Raw genomic sequence first — 16735 nt, forward strand, 5'->3', positions numbered from 1 at the left:
TCCGTCTGTTTTTCTCATTGCCATATCTTTACATTGCATTTCGAGTGAAAATACTAGCCTTTGCTATTTTTATTATATTTAGAATAGGAGACATAAACTTGTATGAAACAAAAGATTATGTTAACAATAACAAAGTTAAGCGAGTGAATCAATATAACGGAACACTGTTACTTAAAACAGACGAGCCAACAAAATGTCGGACTTCTCGGGAAGGCTATTTTACTGATTACAGTTTACAGTTACAAGGTGTTGGCGAAATTATACTTTCCATCGTGTTCGTACTAATTTTATGTATAGGTGCGAGTAGGTTTTATTGTTGAATTAGCAGTATAAATGGACAAAAACACAAATTAAAAGAAGCAAGTTTGTTCGTTCGTGCGACCATAAACAATAAACAAACAGATTGTTATAGTAGGACGCTCTCCGTTGCTGACTCTTCAATATTTCCCTTTTTTCGCAAGAACCAGAAGGAGTTCTCTAATGTGTCTTGGAAGTGAGGTAAGTTAGTGTCTAGAGAGTCGCGTCATATACTGTGTGTGATGTCAGTGGCTTGAGATAGCGAGAAAAAGTTGACTTTCTCAGGAACTCTCACCCAGGTCTGCCTAAACGTCGCGTTGAGAGCCAGGCCAGCGATCCTGGCAAGACCAAACTGACGTTTCTAAACCAGCCACTTTTACTGACAGCGATACTTATTATTGATAGAATTACACATTTAGGGCAGGTAACGTGGCTATCAGTTGTTTGTGTGGGTGATATTGATGCGAGGAGCTAACTGGAGTGTTAACCACTACGAGGAGGAACGAAACATTTCCACATTAACTGTATATATCATGTTTGTGCTATGTCAGAATCTAAGGACAGATTAATTGGGACTAATCTTGATATATAGCTTCCGTGTTAGCTAAATTATACTAGTGTTGTGTCAGCAATGATCAGGAATGTGGGTGGATGTACAGTTTGTGTTATTGTTTGGAGGCGTGACCCATCAAACACTTAGTGAATTTTGTTAAAGTGTCACATTGTGTAAGTAGTGGCAGTCATACTGATTATAGTTTCCCAGCCTTTGTCACTTTACTATTTGGCCAGTCTTTCTCATGAACATAGTGGGAGTTGCCCAGTTAAAAGGACATGCATCAGTGCAAGTTGTAAAGTAGCCAGTTGTTAATGACAGTTTATTCTGCTCACTCTAAACTGTAACTAGTTTCGAGAATTTTTCTACCCTAGCAGTTCTGCCTGAAGCCAGTGTTTTCCATTGATTGCCTGTTCAACCAGGCTGCTGCTGCCAGTAGCCTGCTGACCCCCCACAACCATCACAGCTTGGTTGATTTGGCACTTGACAAAGATAGTGATACAGTTTCCTCTTGAAATATATTACACTTGTTCTGGCAGTATTTTCAACATCTGGAGCAAGTTCAAGCCGTTATTTCAGAATTACTGTACATCTGTACATAAAAAATGTAAAATAATCTGAAGGCCCATAGGATGCACAGCATTTTCTTAAAATCTGCATAGTATTATTATAGTATTATCAGGAACAAACTAATCTGAAGCTACAGTACAAAACAATTTTATAAAAAGTTCTCAGGCACATATTTAAGAAGTTAGAATATATGACAATATAACAATGGTTTACTGAAGGACAAAGATAATACTATGCATTCACTTTTGAAGGGAATGCAACATACGATAAATATATGGAAGTAGAAAAAGTGCAGAAACAAGGAGGTACAGGAGGATGAGTAATGGATGAAATCAAGCAAATTTCAAGAGTTGTTTGGCATAGTATTTTACATGAATTGCAGTAAGGCAAGGAGGTACATTTTAAGAGTATCGAATTTTGGGGCGGATTATACACGAGTTTTTAACTTGTGCCGAATCATTCACGAGAGATATCAAAGAAGTATTTGTATCTTGTATGTATAAGCTCTGTTGCAGTGCTCCAGGAAGTTTCAGAGGTTTATATTAGTATTTAATGTCCTGTATACTTAGCATGCACAGTAATAACATACGTTTTGTATGTTGAGCAAGTTTAAACCTTTTAATTAATTAAAAAGTGAGGGTGCACGTTTTTAGCACGTGCTCGAGTGATCATTTATACATCAGCTTTTTGTTGGGTTATTATTGGCTTTAGGTAATTTGCTTTAGTAGATTCCCAGGCACAAATACCTTAGGCGAGGTAAAAATACATAACTAGAAGGGCCTGTGAATACCAACACAATAATGCAAATGTCATGACAGTCAGGAATATGACAGGGTGGATAATGAGAACTTTGAAAACAAGGGAAATAGTGCCAAGGGCAACACTTTCCCAATCACTTGTGCTCTCTTGTTTAAAATATTCTGCAGTATTGATGTCCCCATTCAGAACAGGAAAGATGCAGAGATCATTTACAGTCTGCATAGAGCCAATAAAGCATTTAAATTAATGGGAATACCTCAGTCTTAAATGTGTGCTCACTGGAGTGGATGAGAGATGATAATTTTCTACAAGTACATGATACAACTGATACAGACCTAGCTGACATCATTGATATACTATATAGACCCTGTCAGGCATCTTAGGTTAGTCTTGTCTCCTAGGAAGTGACCCACAACAGTCTGCTAACACCTAGGTACCTACTTACTGCTAGGTGAACAGGGGCAGGTGCGGGGAAACATGTCCAGGATTTCACCTGTGCTGAGGATTGATCCCGGACCCTCAGTGTGTGAGACAAGGAAGCTATCAACCAAGCCACAAGCACCTGCGATAATATTTAAGTGGAAAGCACTTGAGGGCCTAGTCCCATAACATACTGGAGTGAAAAATATAGGAGAAAGTGTAAAATAAACCCAGTGGAGAGCCAGGGTGCCATGGGCACAGTGACAGTGTATCAACATCTGTGGCCCCATACTTTTAACATCCTACCAAAAGATATCAGAAACACTGCTGGGACAATTGCAGAAGTCTTCAAGAAGAAACTAGACGAGTGTCTCCACCATGTGCCAGATCACCCAGACTGCGATGGATATGCAGACCCGTGTCTGCCAACAGCAACAACCTTGTTGACCAGGCAAACATCAGACAAGCCTAGCCCAAGACCAGGCATTGGGAGTACAAAAAACTCTTAATTCAAAAGTATACCATCAAATTATAGGGAGGTACCACCTCTAGAACTGTAATGGGGACCCTCATCCTCAGAGAAAAGAATAAACTTGCTTCAGGGAAAACTCAAGATTCTCCCTGAAGCTGTTTGAAAATTTTCTCCTACCACCCCCTATATTATGTATATACAGTGGACCCCCGCATAACGATTACCTCCGAATGCGACCAATTATGTAAGTGTATTTATGTAAGTGCGTTTGTACGTGTATGTTTGGGGGTCTGAAATGGACTAATCTACTTCACAGTATTTCTTATGGGAACAAATTCGGTCAGTACTGGCACCTGAACATACTTCTGGAGTGAAAAAATATCGTTAACCGGGGGTCCACTGTATATTTTATTTAAAGACAAAATACATCAAATTTATATTTATTGTAAAATACTCCTTAGGTTGCTGAACCCATTGGTGCTTAGCCCCTCTCATAAGGACTTAAAGACTGCATCTGCTGTACAGTGTATCACTAATACTATGCAATCATACTGTTTTCATGATTGGTATACATAAAGACTGTTATAAAATAGCAAATTAAATATTGGCATTTGAATTCAGAATATTTAGTGTGTGTTAAAATCTGCCTTTTAAGTCTCAAAGTAAAAGATTAGAAAATGTATGATCTGTTCTTGAATGTTGATGTACCAGGAGATCAAGCCCACATTATTCCCATTCTTTTAAAGAATTTTCATTCCTGTATTTTCCTTTTTCTATCGATTAATCATTTAACTGTTAATCATAGAATTGAACAGGGGGAAAAATGTGAGCGGTGCATTGAGGAGTCTGTGGAGACAATATTATCTATGTCACATCTGGCAGTATCTGGTTACTTTTGGTACTGAAAAGATTGATTGATTGTCTGCAGGTTTTTTCTCCCCATCCAGACTATTAGATGTTGCGGCCATCAGGCAAAATAAAAATCTTTTATATTTACCTGTCATCACAAGTATGACAGGCAAATACAGATGCTTTAATTTAATTTCTGGCTTTACTACAATCTCCTTAATTGATGTAATACCAAAATTCTGTGTATCATCCTATATGTGGATTGATAATGTATACTGTATAAAATAATGTACGAGTTTTAACTTCGTACTGCACATCATCAGAATGAGGGTAAATGTTTTTAAGAGGAAATTGGATAATTATCTCATACAAGTGTCATGTCAGCCAGGTTGTGATGGCTGTGTGGGCCTGCATACCAGAAACCACTATCAGCCTGGTTGAACAGGCAGTTAGCGAGAAAGCCTGGCCTTAGACCAGGCTGCGAGAGTAATAGCATTCAAAACTGGCCATAGGTATGTCAGGTATTAAGGTTCTAAAATAAAAGGGGATAAATAAATTGAAGATTTGCAGGCTACTAAAATTTACGAGATGGTATGGTAATGCCCTTCTTCCTAACCCAAAATGTAGTGTACAGGTGGAAAAAATTGTCGAATAAGAATGATTTGCAGTAAACAATGAGACGTGTAAAAAGCATGGGCACCTTTCTGATAAATCTCAAGACTATTTCAAATGACCATTGAGATACAAAACTTTGCCTGACTATTTTGTTTTGCGGGCCAAAAGGCCATCTGTATTGTGAAATAGCAGAATTCAGTTAAAGGGATGAAAAATTACAATGTTGAAATAATTATTTACCCAGCAAATGGTGGTATCGAGATTGGTAGGTAGTCTGTATTCAGGAGTTTAGATGTGACATTGAAATAATGGCAAGTACTAAATGTTAAAAAACTGACATGCATACAGGTACTCAGAAACCGTGGTTGTGAAGATAGATGGATTATACACAAATAACCCGCACATGAAAGAGAAGCTTACGACGACGTTTCGGTCCGACTTGGACCATTGACAAAGTCACACTAACAGAGGTGGAGCAGGACGGCTATATATAGGCGTCCTGCTCCACCTCTGTTAGTGTGACTTTGTCAATGGTCCAAGTCGGACCGAAACGTCGTCGTAAGCTTCTCTCTTTCATGTGCGGGTTATTTGTGTATCGTTTCAGTCACAGTATTGTGCCTTTTTGTTATTTATAGATGGATTATGTTAAATGAATACAGTACAGTACTGTACTTGCCATTTACCAGCTCATAGAAAAAATATTTGTCAAATTGTGTAGATAGTGCCCTGTCAATGACTGGATCATTGAAGAAATTTGTTGTTAGCCAAGATATAAAATTCACATTGTGAATAGTAGTAATCTGAATACCAAAACTTAATCCTGTTTACAAAAGTTTGGCAATGAAGATATTGTGTTAGGTATATGAACAAAGCATGCAAAAAAGAAACAAGAATATCTCGCCTAATTTAGACTGAGAATATGGCTCTGGAAGGTGAGAGGGGAAAAAAAGGCAACTGGACATCTTCCCAAATAAAAACTGCTCTAACAAAAACTAAAGTATATAATACGTACTGATTTGGATGCACTTCATATCACTAAGGAAAATCCAACATTGATTTCCTAATTTGTTCCTTGACAGATTAGGAGCGAAGAAATTGGTCTAAAATTCCCAATTATCGAATCCACATCCCACACTGTACAAGTATTACAAACTTTTTTATATTCAAAATATGCATTCAGTTTAAAGTACTGAATATCTTTTGTATACAGATGAAAATAGAAAAAAACCCGACATAATGAAAAAGGAAACTTGCGATGTGCTCTGGGAATTGTATGCAAGCCAGAGGCATTGGTCAAACCTAGTCACCCTAATGCTCAGGCTGAGGAGCAGAGTTGGGGTTGGCCTTGAGCTGAGCTGAATTTGCCTAGTTTTGAAAAGAACCTTCACATCGCTAACACTGGAGGCACCATCTACACATCACTGACGGTAGCTAACTACAACACCAAATTTGTACAAGAAGACTTGCTGTGCCCCAGTCATAGGGCCAATAGCATCCCGATTGCACGTCAGCAATCATTTATTACCAACCATAGAGATGGAACCACCAGGACTCATGTCAAAGGGCCATTATCAGTTCCTTTATTTTTACACCTCTCCTTTGGGAGCTGTTGAGCAGCAATTATGAAACTGTCAGGACGCTATTCATAACGAGTAAACAAGTACTTTTATCGTAACTTTCCATATCTTGTTGGTGATAAGTGGCACTGACAAACAAATAAGAAAATGGAAAACCAAAAAGGAGTCGTAGAATAAATGTACTCATGCCAGTTAACTGCTTCTCCCAGAATATATGACATTTGTATCATCTGGCTTGAAGTAATTTTATCAGTGTAATTGATGCACTAAGAAAGTTTTAAAATTATCTGGAGAGTGGAGAAACGTAACTAAGCACCCACAACTCGCTCGCATACGCACAACTTATATATCCCTACAACTCACTTCCACACCCCTACAACTCTCACACCACACCCACAATGCTTACAACTCCCACAACTCACCCCCTACATCTGTCTCACACCTCACTTCTATAACTTCATGCCTCCGTAACTCCCAAACCGCCACAACACGTCCACACAACTTGCTATAAGACCTGGAATTCGCATTCAAACTCATGACTAATAAAAGCCTATTTCGTGGGGTGTATAAAAAAATGGAATTGTTCGGTCATTATCTGTATTATAGGCAGGAAGTTATGTCTCAGGTCTCAAAGAGCATAAGAGTTTAAATCATGAGTTGTTTCTGTTGGTCATAAAAACTTTTCAGCGTTATTTACCTGGATTACCTGTGGATTTCCGCATTAATTTTAAACAAATGAAATAAAGGCAATCCAATGGGATGATTAATTTGTAAAGCACAATTAACTTGTGCTGTACAGAACAAGATTATGTAATTACACAAAGATATGATCCAGTGTTACCACGCTATATACTTTACGTAATTTGGCAGTGTTCATCTGAAATAGGTTTTATAAACTCCCAATAACACGTCAAACATTAATATGTATCCCGTTTGGGATAGATGTATACGAAATATAGGACTAATACTCTTAGTCACCTCATGCCTAAAATAACCGATAGAGCAGCAAGATACAAAGAGATCCACAGGCAAAGAGGAAATAAACGCGAGTATTTAACACTAGCCTGTACACAACTGGTCTCGGGCCAGTGTCACGTGTCTAACTAGCTTGTATACAAGTATCTCAGAGGAGCGAGGCACGCGAGTCGGTGACACATGAAAAGGTGACTAGTTTCATAACTTAAAATCGAAGGTGTGTGTGTGATGGGAATGGGTTGGGTCGGCTGGGTAGTAAAGACATTCTCATCTTCACAACCTGACAACGCTGAAGATTACGACCCAACTGAGGAATGACGAATTTAGAGCACGCGAGCAAGACTACTCACCCTGCCTGCTTCAGAGTAGAGCAGTTACGAAGCCCTAACAGTGGTTTGCCACTCGTACTATGCTCGAACATTCCCACACAATAGTAGACCTTAATGACAGAACACTGGACACGGCCTAAAATAACTATAAAACTTTAAATTTAAGGCATATACACACGTGAATTGTTTTGAGTTAAATATCGCAATCATCCTGGCCATGAATGATGATAGAATGCTTTTTAATCATCCGCCCTAACCTAATTTGTACACATCATAGAGCATGGAGGAATTGTGAAAGAGGATAGACTCACTCTCACACCTCTACAACTCACACCCCCAACCCCCACAACTCCCACACCCCCACAACTCCCACACCCCTACAACTCCCACACCCATGCAACTCCAACAACCATATAACTCCCACACCCTACAACTCCCTTACACCCTACAACCCAAACACCCCTACAAATCACACCCATACTTCTGCAACTCACTTCCACACCGCTACAAATCACTCCGACACCGTCAGAACTCACTCCTACACCCCCAACTCACTCCTACACCTACAACTCTCTCCTACACCTACAACTCACTCCCACATTCCTACAACTCACGTCTACGCCCCACACCTCCCACACCTGCAGCTCACACCTACACCTTTACAACTTATATCTCTAACATCTATAACTCACTCCCACACTCCTGTGAATTACTTCCACACGCTCACAACTCTTAAACCCCTATAACTCACCCCCACACCCGGAAAATTCCCACACCCCTAAAATTCCCACGCCCCGAGAATTCCCACACTCATACAACTCACTCCCACATCCCTACAACTCGTTCCCGCATTCCCACAACTTACTCCCACATCCCTACAACTCACTTTCACATCCCTACAATTCACTCCCACATCCCTACAATTCATTCTCACATCCCTACAACTCGCTCCCACCTCCCTACAACTTACTCTCACATCCTTACGACTCACTCTTACATCCCTACAACTCACTCTCACATCCCTACACCTCACTCCCACATCCCTGCAACTCACTCCCGCATCCCTACAACTCATACACCCGTACAACTCACTCCCACATCCCTACAACTCACTTCCACATCCCTACAACTCACTCCCGCACTCCTTCAACTCACGCATCCCTACAACTCACTCCCACCCCATATAACCCACACCCCAAGACTCATTCCCATACCCTACAACTCACTCCCACACCCCTACAACTCACTCCCACACCACTACAACTTACTCCAACACACCTACAATTCATTCCCATACCCCTACAGTTCATTTCCACACCTCCTACAACTCATTCCCACACCCCAACAACTCATTCTGACTTTTTTGGGTTATCCTAGGTTCTTTACACATGCTGCTACGTATGATAATCTATGTAACTATTTATGTATACCTGAATAAACTTACACTCCTACATCCCTACAACTCATTCCCACTCTCCACACCCCTACACCTTACTTCCATACCCCTACACCTCACTTCCACACCCCTACACCTCACTTCCACACCCCTACAACTCACTCCCACACCCTTACAACTCACTTCCACACCATACAACTCATTCCCACATCCTTACAACTCACTCCCACAAAATCAGAGCTCGGTCCTGCACACCCAAAACTTTGTCCCGCACACCCACAATTCTTTCAATGATATCCACAACTCCCACTTCTTTACAGTTCCCACACCACCACAAATTACTCCCACACACCCGAAAATTTCTCCCACACCCCCAAAAATTACTCCCACACCCCCAAAAATTACTCTCACATTCCCAAAATTTACTCCCACATCTCCATAACTGACTCCCACATCCACCACAATGCACTCCCACATCCACCACAATGCACTCCCACATCCACCACAACGCACTCCCACATCCACCACAACGTACTCCCACATCCACCACAACTCATTCCCACATCCACTACTCATTCATACATCTACCACAAGCTCACAACTCACTCCCACACAACTCTCTCCCGCATCCCTTCGGTTCCAACAATCCCTACAGCCCACCCCCAATATTTTTATAATTCCCACACATCTACAGCTCCTTCCTGCACTCCCACAATTCGTTCCTACTTCTCCTCAGCTCACTCCCACACTCATGCAGCTTTCTCCCACACCCCTATAAATTATTCTCACACCCCAGAGCCTTCACCCCTCCCGGTGAAAAAACCTTCCTCATTACTATCCATCAGCCCAGCTTCCCAGTCCCAGCTTTATCCCATATCCCAGATACTCCCAATCCACCCTCATCTACATCCATGATTCTGACCTCTTCCAGCGCATCAAATACCCCACCCCCACAACTCAGCACCAACTACTCACACCCTTACAACTCCCACACCCTTACAACTCCCACACCCTTACAACTCCCACACCCTTACAACTCCCACACCCTTACAACTCCTACATCTGTACAGCTCACATATCCTTACAACTACACATCGTTACAGCTCATTCCCACATCCATACAACTAGCTTCCAAACCTTTACAGTACATCTCATATCACTTTTTAAACACACACACACACACACACACACACGGCTCACGGCTCAGGGAGAGTGACCTAGTAGCGATCAGTGAAGAGGCGGGGCCAGGAGCTCGGACTCGACCCCCGCAACCCCAACTAGGTGAGTACATCAGGGAATACCTGACAGGGAGGCAACAACGAGTCATGGTACGTGAAGAGGTATCACAGTGGGCGCCTGTGACGAGCGGGGTCCCACAGGGGTCAGTTCTAGGACCAGTGCTATTTTTGATATATGCGAACGACATGATGGAAGGAATAGACTCTGAAGTGTCCCTATTCGCAGATGATGTGAAGTTCATGAGAAGAATTAAATCGGATGAGTATGAGGCAGGACTGCAAAGAGACCTGGACAGGCTGGACTCGTGATCCAGAAACTGGCTTCTCGAATTCAACCCTGCCAAATGCAAAGTCATGAAGATTGGGGAGGGGCAAAGAAGACCGCAGACAGAGTATAGGCTAGGTGGACAAAGACTACAGACCTCACTCAGGAGAAAGATCTTGGGGTGACCATAACACCGAGCACGTCACCAGAGGCACACATCAACCAAATAACTGCTGCAGCATACGGGCGCCTGACAAACCTGAGAATAGCGTTTCGACACCTTAATAAGGAATCGTTCAAGACACTGTACACTGTGTATGTTAGGCCCATACTGGAGTATGCAGCACCAGTCTGGAACCCACACCTGGTCAAGCACGTCAAGAAGTTAGAGAAAGTACAAAGGTTTGCAACAAGGCTAGTTCCAGAGCTCAGGGGAATGTCGTACGAGGAAAGGTTGAGGGAAATAGGACTGACGACACTGGAGGACAAGGGTCAGGGGAGACATGATAACGACATACAAGATACTGCAGGGAATAGACAAGGTGGACAGAGACAGGATGTTTCAGAGAGGGGACACAGAAACAAGGGGTCACAATTAGAAGCTGAAGACTCATACGAGTCACAGGGACGTTAGGAAGTATTTCTTCAGTCATAGAGTCGTCAGGAAGTGGAATAGTCTAGCAAGTGAAGTAGTGGAGGCAGGAACCATACATAGTTTTAAGAAAAGGTATGACAAAGCTCAGGAAACAGAGAGGGAGAGGACCCAGTAGCGATCAGTGAAGAGGCAGGGCCAGGAGCTGAGTCTCGACCCCTGCAACCACAATTAGGTGAGTTCACACACACACACACACACACACACACACACACACACATGGAGGGCTAAGATGATGGAGGTGGTACTGGAAAACTTCATGTATCAACACGTAAGGGACACTACCAAAGAGAGAGGAGAGGATGAATCAGCGAGACTGGACCTAGTATTCACCTTGAGTAGTGTAGATATTGAGGACATCACATATGAAAGACCCCTTGGGGCCAGTGATCATGTGGTTTTAAGCTTCGAATACACAGTAGTTACAAGTGGAGGGGGAAGGAGGAAGGGCCGGGCGAATGAAGCCAATCTACAAGAAAGGGGACTATACGGGAATGAGGAACTTTCCGAACGGAGTTCAGTGGGACAGAGAACTGGCAGGGAAGCCAGTAAACGAGATGATGGAATATGTAACAACAATATGCAAGGAAGCTGAGGAGAAGTTTGTACCCAAAGGTAACATGAATAATGAAAAAGCAAGGATGGGCTCATGGTTCACCCAAAGGTGCAGGGAGGCAAAAACCAAGTGTGCTAGGGAATGGAAGAAGTATAGAAGGCAAAGGACCCAGGAGAATAAGGAGAGCAGTCGTAGAGCCAGAAATGAATAGGCACAGGTAAGAAGGGAGGCCCAACGACAATATGAAAATATAGCAGCGAATGCTAAATATGACCCGAAGCTGTTATACAGCCACATCAGGAGGAAAATAACAGTCAAGGACCAGGTAATCAGGCTAAGGAGGGAAGGAGGAGAGACAACAAGAAACGACTGTGAAGTATGTGAGGAACTCAACATGAGAGTCAAGGAAGTGTTCACAGAGGAGACAGAAAGGATTCCAGAAAGACAGGGAGGTGGGGTACACCACCAATTGTTGGATATAGTACACACAACTGAGGAAGATGTGAAGAGGCTTCTGAGTGAGCTAGATACCTCAAAGGCGATGGGGCCGGATAACATCTCTCCATGGGTCCTGAGAAAGGGAGCAGAGGCACAATGTGTACCCCTAACAACAATATTCAACACATCTATCGAAACAGGGAGATTACCTGAGGTATGGAAGACAGCAAATGTAGTCTCAATTTTTAAAAAAGGAGACAGACATGAAGCACTAAACTACAGACCAGTGTCACTGACATGTATAGTATGCAAAGTCATGGATAAGATTATCAGAAGAGTGGTGGAACACCTAGAAAGGAATTATCTCATCAACAGCAGCCTACATGGTTTCAGGGATGGGAGATCCTGTGTCACAAACGTACTGGAGTTCTATGACAGGGCGACAGCAGTAAGACAAGAGACAGAGGGGCGGGTAGATTGCATTTTCTTGGACTGTAAGAAGGCGTTTGACACAGTTCCACACGAGATTAGTGCAAAAAGTGGAGGACCAAGCAGGGATAACGGAAGGCACTACAGTGGATCAGGGAATACTTGTCAGGAAGACAGCAGCGAGTCATTGCACGTGGCGAGGTGTCGGAGTGGGCACCTGTGACGAGTGGGGTCCCACAAGGGTCAATCCTAGGACCAGTGCTGTTTCTGGTATTTGTGAATGACATGACGGAAGGAATAGACTCTGAAGTGGTTTCTAGTTGATGTGATGTTGATGAGAAGAATTCATTCGGGCGAAGACCAGGCAGAGCTACAAAGGGATCTGGACAGGCTGCAGACCTGGTCCAGCAATTGGCTCCTGGAGCTCAACCCCACCAAGTGCAAAGTCATGAAGATTGGGGAAGGGCAAAGAAGACTGCAAATGGAGTACAGGCTAGGGGGACCAGAGACTACAAACCTCACTCAAGGAAAAAGATCTTGGGGTGAGTATAACACCAGGCACATCTCATGAGGCGCACATCAACCAAATAACTGCTGCAGCATATGGGCGCCTAGCAAACCTCTGAACAGCATTCCAACATCTTAACAAGGAATCATTCAGGACCCTGTGCACTGTGTACGTTAGGCCCATATTGGAGTATGCAGCGCCAGTGTGGAACCCACATAGCCAAGAACGTAAAGAAACTAGAGAAAGTGCAATGGTTTGCAACAAGACTAGTCCCAGAGCTAAGGGGTATGTCCTATGAGGAGAGGTTATGGGAAATCAACCTGACGACACTGGAGGACAGGAGAGATAGGGGGGACACATGATAATGACACGTAAAATACTGAGAGGAATTGACAAGGTGGACAAAGACAGGATGTTCCAGAGATGGGACACAACAACAAGGGGATACAGTTGGAAGTTGAAGACAGAGATGAATCATAGGGATGTTAGGAAGTATTTCTTAAGTCATAGAGTTGTCAGGAAGTGGAATAGTCTAGGAAGTGATGTAGTGGAGGCAGGAATCATACATAGCTTTAATAAGACAAGGTATGACAAAACTCAGGAGGCAGAGAGAGAGAGAGAGGACCTAGTAGCGATCAGTGAAGAGGCAGGGCCAGGAGCTGAGTCTCGACCCCTGCAACCACAACTAGGTGAGTACTCACACACACACACACACACACACACACACACACACACACACACACACACACACACACACACACGACACACACGACACACACGACACACACACACACGACACACACACGACACACACACATACACACACACACATAGGAGACAGAAGGGGCTCCAGAAAGACGGAGAGGTGGGGCACACCACCAAGTGCTGGACACAGTACACACAACCAAGGAAGAAGAGGCTTCTGAGTGAGCTAGATACCTCAAAGGCAATGGGGCCGGATAACATCTCTCCAGGGGTCCTGAGAGAGGGAGCAGAGGTGCTATGTGTACCCCTAACAACAATATTCAATACATCTATCGAAACAAGATTGCCTGAGGCATGGAAGACAGCAAATGTAGTCCCAATCTTTAAAGGAGACAGACATGAAGCACTAAACTACAGACTAGTGTCACTGCCATGTATAGTATGGAAAGTCATGGAGAAGATTATCAGGAGAAGAGTGGTGGAACACCTATAAAGGAATGATCTCATCAACAGCAGCCAACATGGTTTCAGGGATGGGAAATCCTGTGTCACAAACCTACTGGAGTTCTATGTCATGGTGACAGCAGTAAGATAAGAGAGAGAGGGGTGGGTGGATTGCATTTTCTTGGACTGCAAGAAGGCATTTGACACAGTTCCACACAAGAGATTAGTGCAAAAAGTGGAGGACCAAGCAGGGATAACAGGGAATGCACTACAATGGATCAGGGAATATTTGTCAGGAAGACAGCAGCGAGTAATGGTATGTGGCAAGGTGTCAGAGTGGGCACCTGTGACCAGTGGGGTCCCACAGGGGTCAGTCCTAGGACCAGTGCTGTTTCTAGTATTTGTGAACAACATGACAGAATAAACTCTGAGGTGTCCCTGTTTGCAGATGACATGAAGTTGATGAGAAGAATTCATTCGATCGAAGACCAGGCAGAACTACGAAGGGATCTGGACAGGCTGCAGACTTGGTCCAGCAATTGGCTCCTGGAGTTCAACCCCACCAAGTGCAAAGTCATGAAGATTGGGGAAGGGCAAAGAAGACCGCAGACGGAGTACAGTCTAGGGGGCCAGAGACTACAAACCTCACTCAAGGAAAAAGATCTTGGGGTGGGTATAACACCAGACACATCTCCTGAAGTGCACATCAACCAAATAACTACTGCAGCATATGGGCGCCTGGCAAACCTCAGAACAGCATTCCAACATCTTAATAAGGGGTCGTTCAGGACCCTGTACACCGTGTACGTTAGGCCCACATTGGAGTATGCGCACCAGTTTGGAACCCACACCTAGCCAAGCATGTAAAGAAACTAGAGAAAATGCAAAGGTTTGCCACAAGACTAGTCCCAGAGCTAAGAGGTATGTCCTACGAGGAGAGGTTAAGGGAAATCAACCTGACGACACTGGAGGACAGGAGAGATAGGGGGGACATGATAACGACTTACAAAATGCTGAGAGGAATTGACAAGGTGGACAAAGACAGGTTGTTCCAGAGACTGGACACAGCAACAAGGGGACACAGTTGGAAGCTGAAGACACAGATGAATCACAGGGATGTTAGGAAGTATTTCTTCAGCCACAGAGTAGTCAGGAAGTGGAATAGTATGGGAAACGATGTAGTGGAGGCAGGATCCATACGTAGCTTTAAGCAGAGGTACGATAAAGCTCATGGTTCAGGGAGAGTGACCTAGTGGCGACCAGTGAAGAGGCGGGGCCAGGAGCTTGGACTCAACCCCTATAACCTTAACTAGGTGATTACAACTAGGTTAGTACACACACACACACACACACACACACACACACACACACACACACACACACACACACACACACACACACACACACAGACACACACACACAGACACACACGCAGACACACAGACACACACACAGACACACACACACACACACACACACACACACACACACACACACACACACACACACACACACACACACACACACACACACACACACACGTAGAGACAATGTTTGTATATAATTTCGCCTGTAAGCGAATTGTTAAGCATTTCAAATCTCTTTCGTTGTCCACTGCACGTGGCAGGATTCGATGAAGTAACTTTCAAAGCGAACTTGGTGCCCGGGGGTATGGGGAAACATTGTCTGGCTCCGGCTGGACGCCCATACTTATCTTGGGGCTAGCTCAGTGGTAAAGTACTGTGGACTCTGATACAGAGTTAGCAGGTTCGAGTCTTGCTGTGGACGTAGAGACAATTTTTGTATATAATTTCGCCTTTTTGCGAATTGTTAAGCACGCACGCACGCACGCACGCACGCGCACACAGACACACACACAGACACAGACACACACACACAGACACACACACACAGACACACACAGACACACACACATATAGTCAGAAGGTTAGGTATTCTATACAAAACACACACACACACTCGCAAATACAACAGGCCTAGTGTCTAATCGACATGTGCCTAGGACAAAATGGTAACTAACACACACACAGACACACACACAGGCACACACACACAGACACACACAGAGAAAGTGCAAAGGTTTGCAACAAGACTAGTCCCAGAGCTACGGGGATTGTCCTATGAAGAAAGGTTGAGGGAAATCGGCCTGACGACACTGGAGGCCAGGAGGGTCAGGGGAGACATGATAACGACATATAAAATACTGCGCGGAATAGACGAGGTGGACAAAGACGGGATGTTCCAGAGATGGGACACAGACACAAGAGGTCACAATTGGAAGGTGAAGACTCAGATGAATCAAAGGGATGTTAGGAAGTATTTCTTCAGTCATAGAGTAGTCAGGCCATGGAATAGCCTAGAAAGTGATGTGGTGGAGGCAGGAACCATACATAGTTTTAAGGCGAGGTATGATAGAGCTCATGGGGCAGGGAGAGAGAGGACCTAGTAGCAATCAGCGAAGAGGCGGGGCCAGGAGCTGTGACTCGACCCCTGCAACCACAAATAGGTGAGTACAGACACACACAGAGACACACACACACAGACACACACACACACGCGACGAGGTGTCAGAGTGGGCGCCTGTGACAAGCGGGGTTCCACAGGGGTCAGTCCTAGGACCTGTGCTGTTCTTGGTATACGTGAACGACATAACGGAAGGGATAGACT

The 16735-nt window shown here is 43.8% G+C and overlaps 1 protein-coding gene across 1 annotated transcript in view; it reads left to right on the top strand.

The window, feature by feature from the left end:
• The first annotated feature begins 222 nt into the window (after positions 1–222).
• The window catches only part of LOC128684372 (F-box and leucine-rich repeat protein 6), a 206405-nt gene continuing 189892 nt past the window's right edge, over positions 223–16735 (top strand). The window contains exon 1 of the mRNA XM_053770528.2: positions 223–498. The gene's annotated coding sequence lies outside the window, so the exon portion shown is untranslated. The remainder of the gene's footprint in view (positions 499–16735) is intronic.

This window comes from Cherax quadricarinatus, chromosome 4 (assembly GCF_038502225.1).
Source record: "Cherax quadricarinatus isolate ZL_2023a chromosome 4, ASM3850222v1, whole genome shotgun sequence".
In the NCBI taxonomy this organism is placed as follows: Eukaryota; Metazoa; Arthropoda; class Malacostraca; order Decapoda; family Parastacidae; genus Cherax; species Cherax quadricarinatus.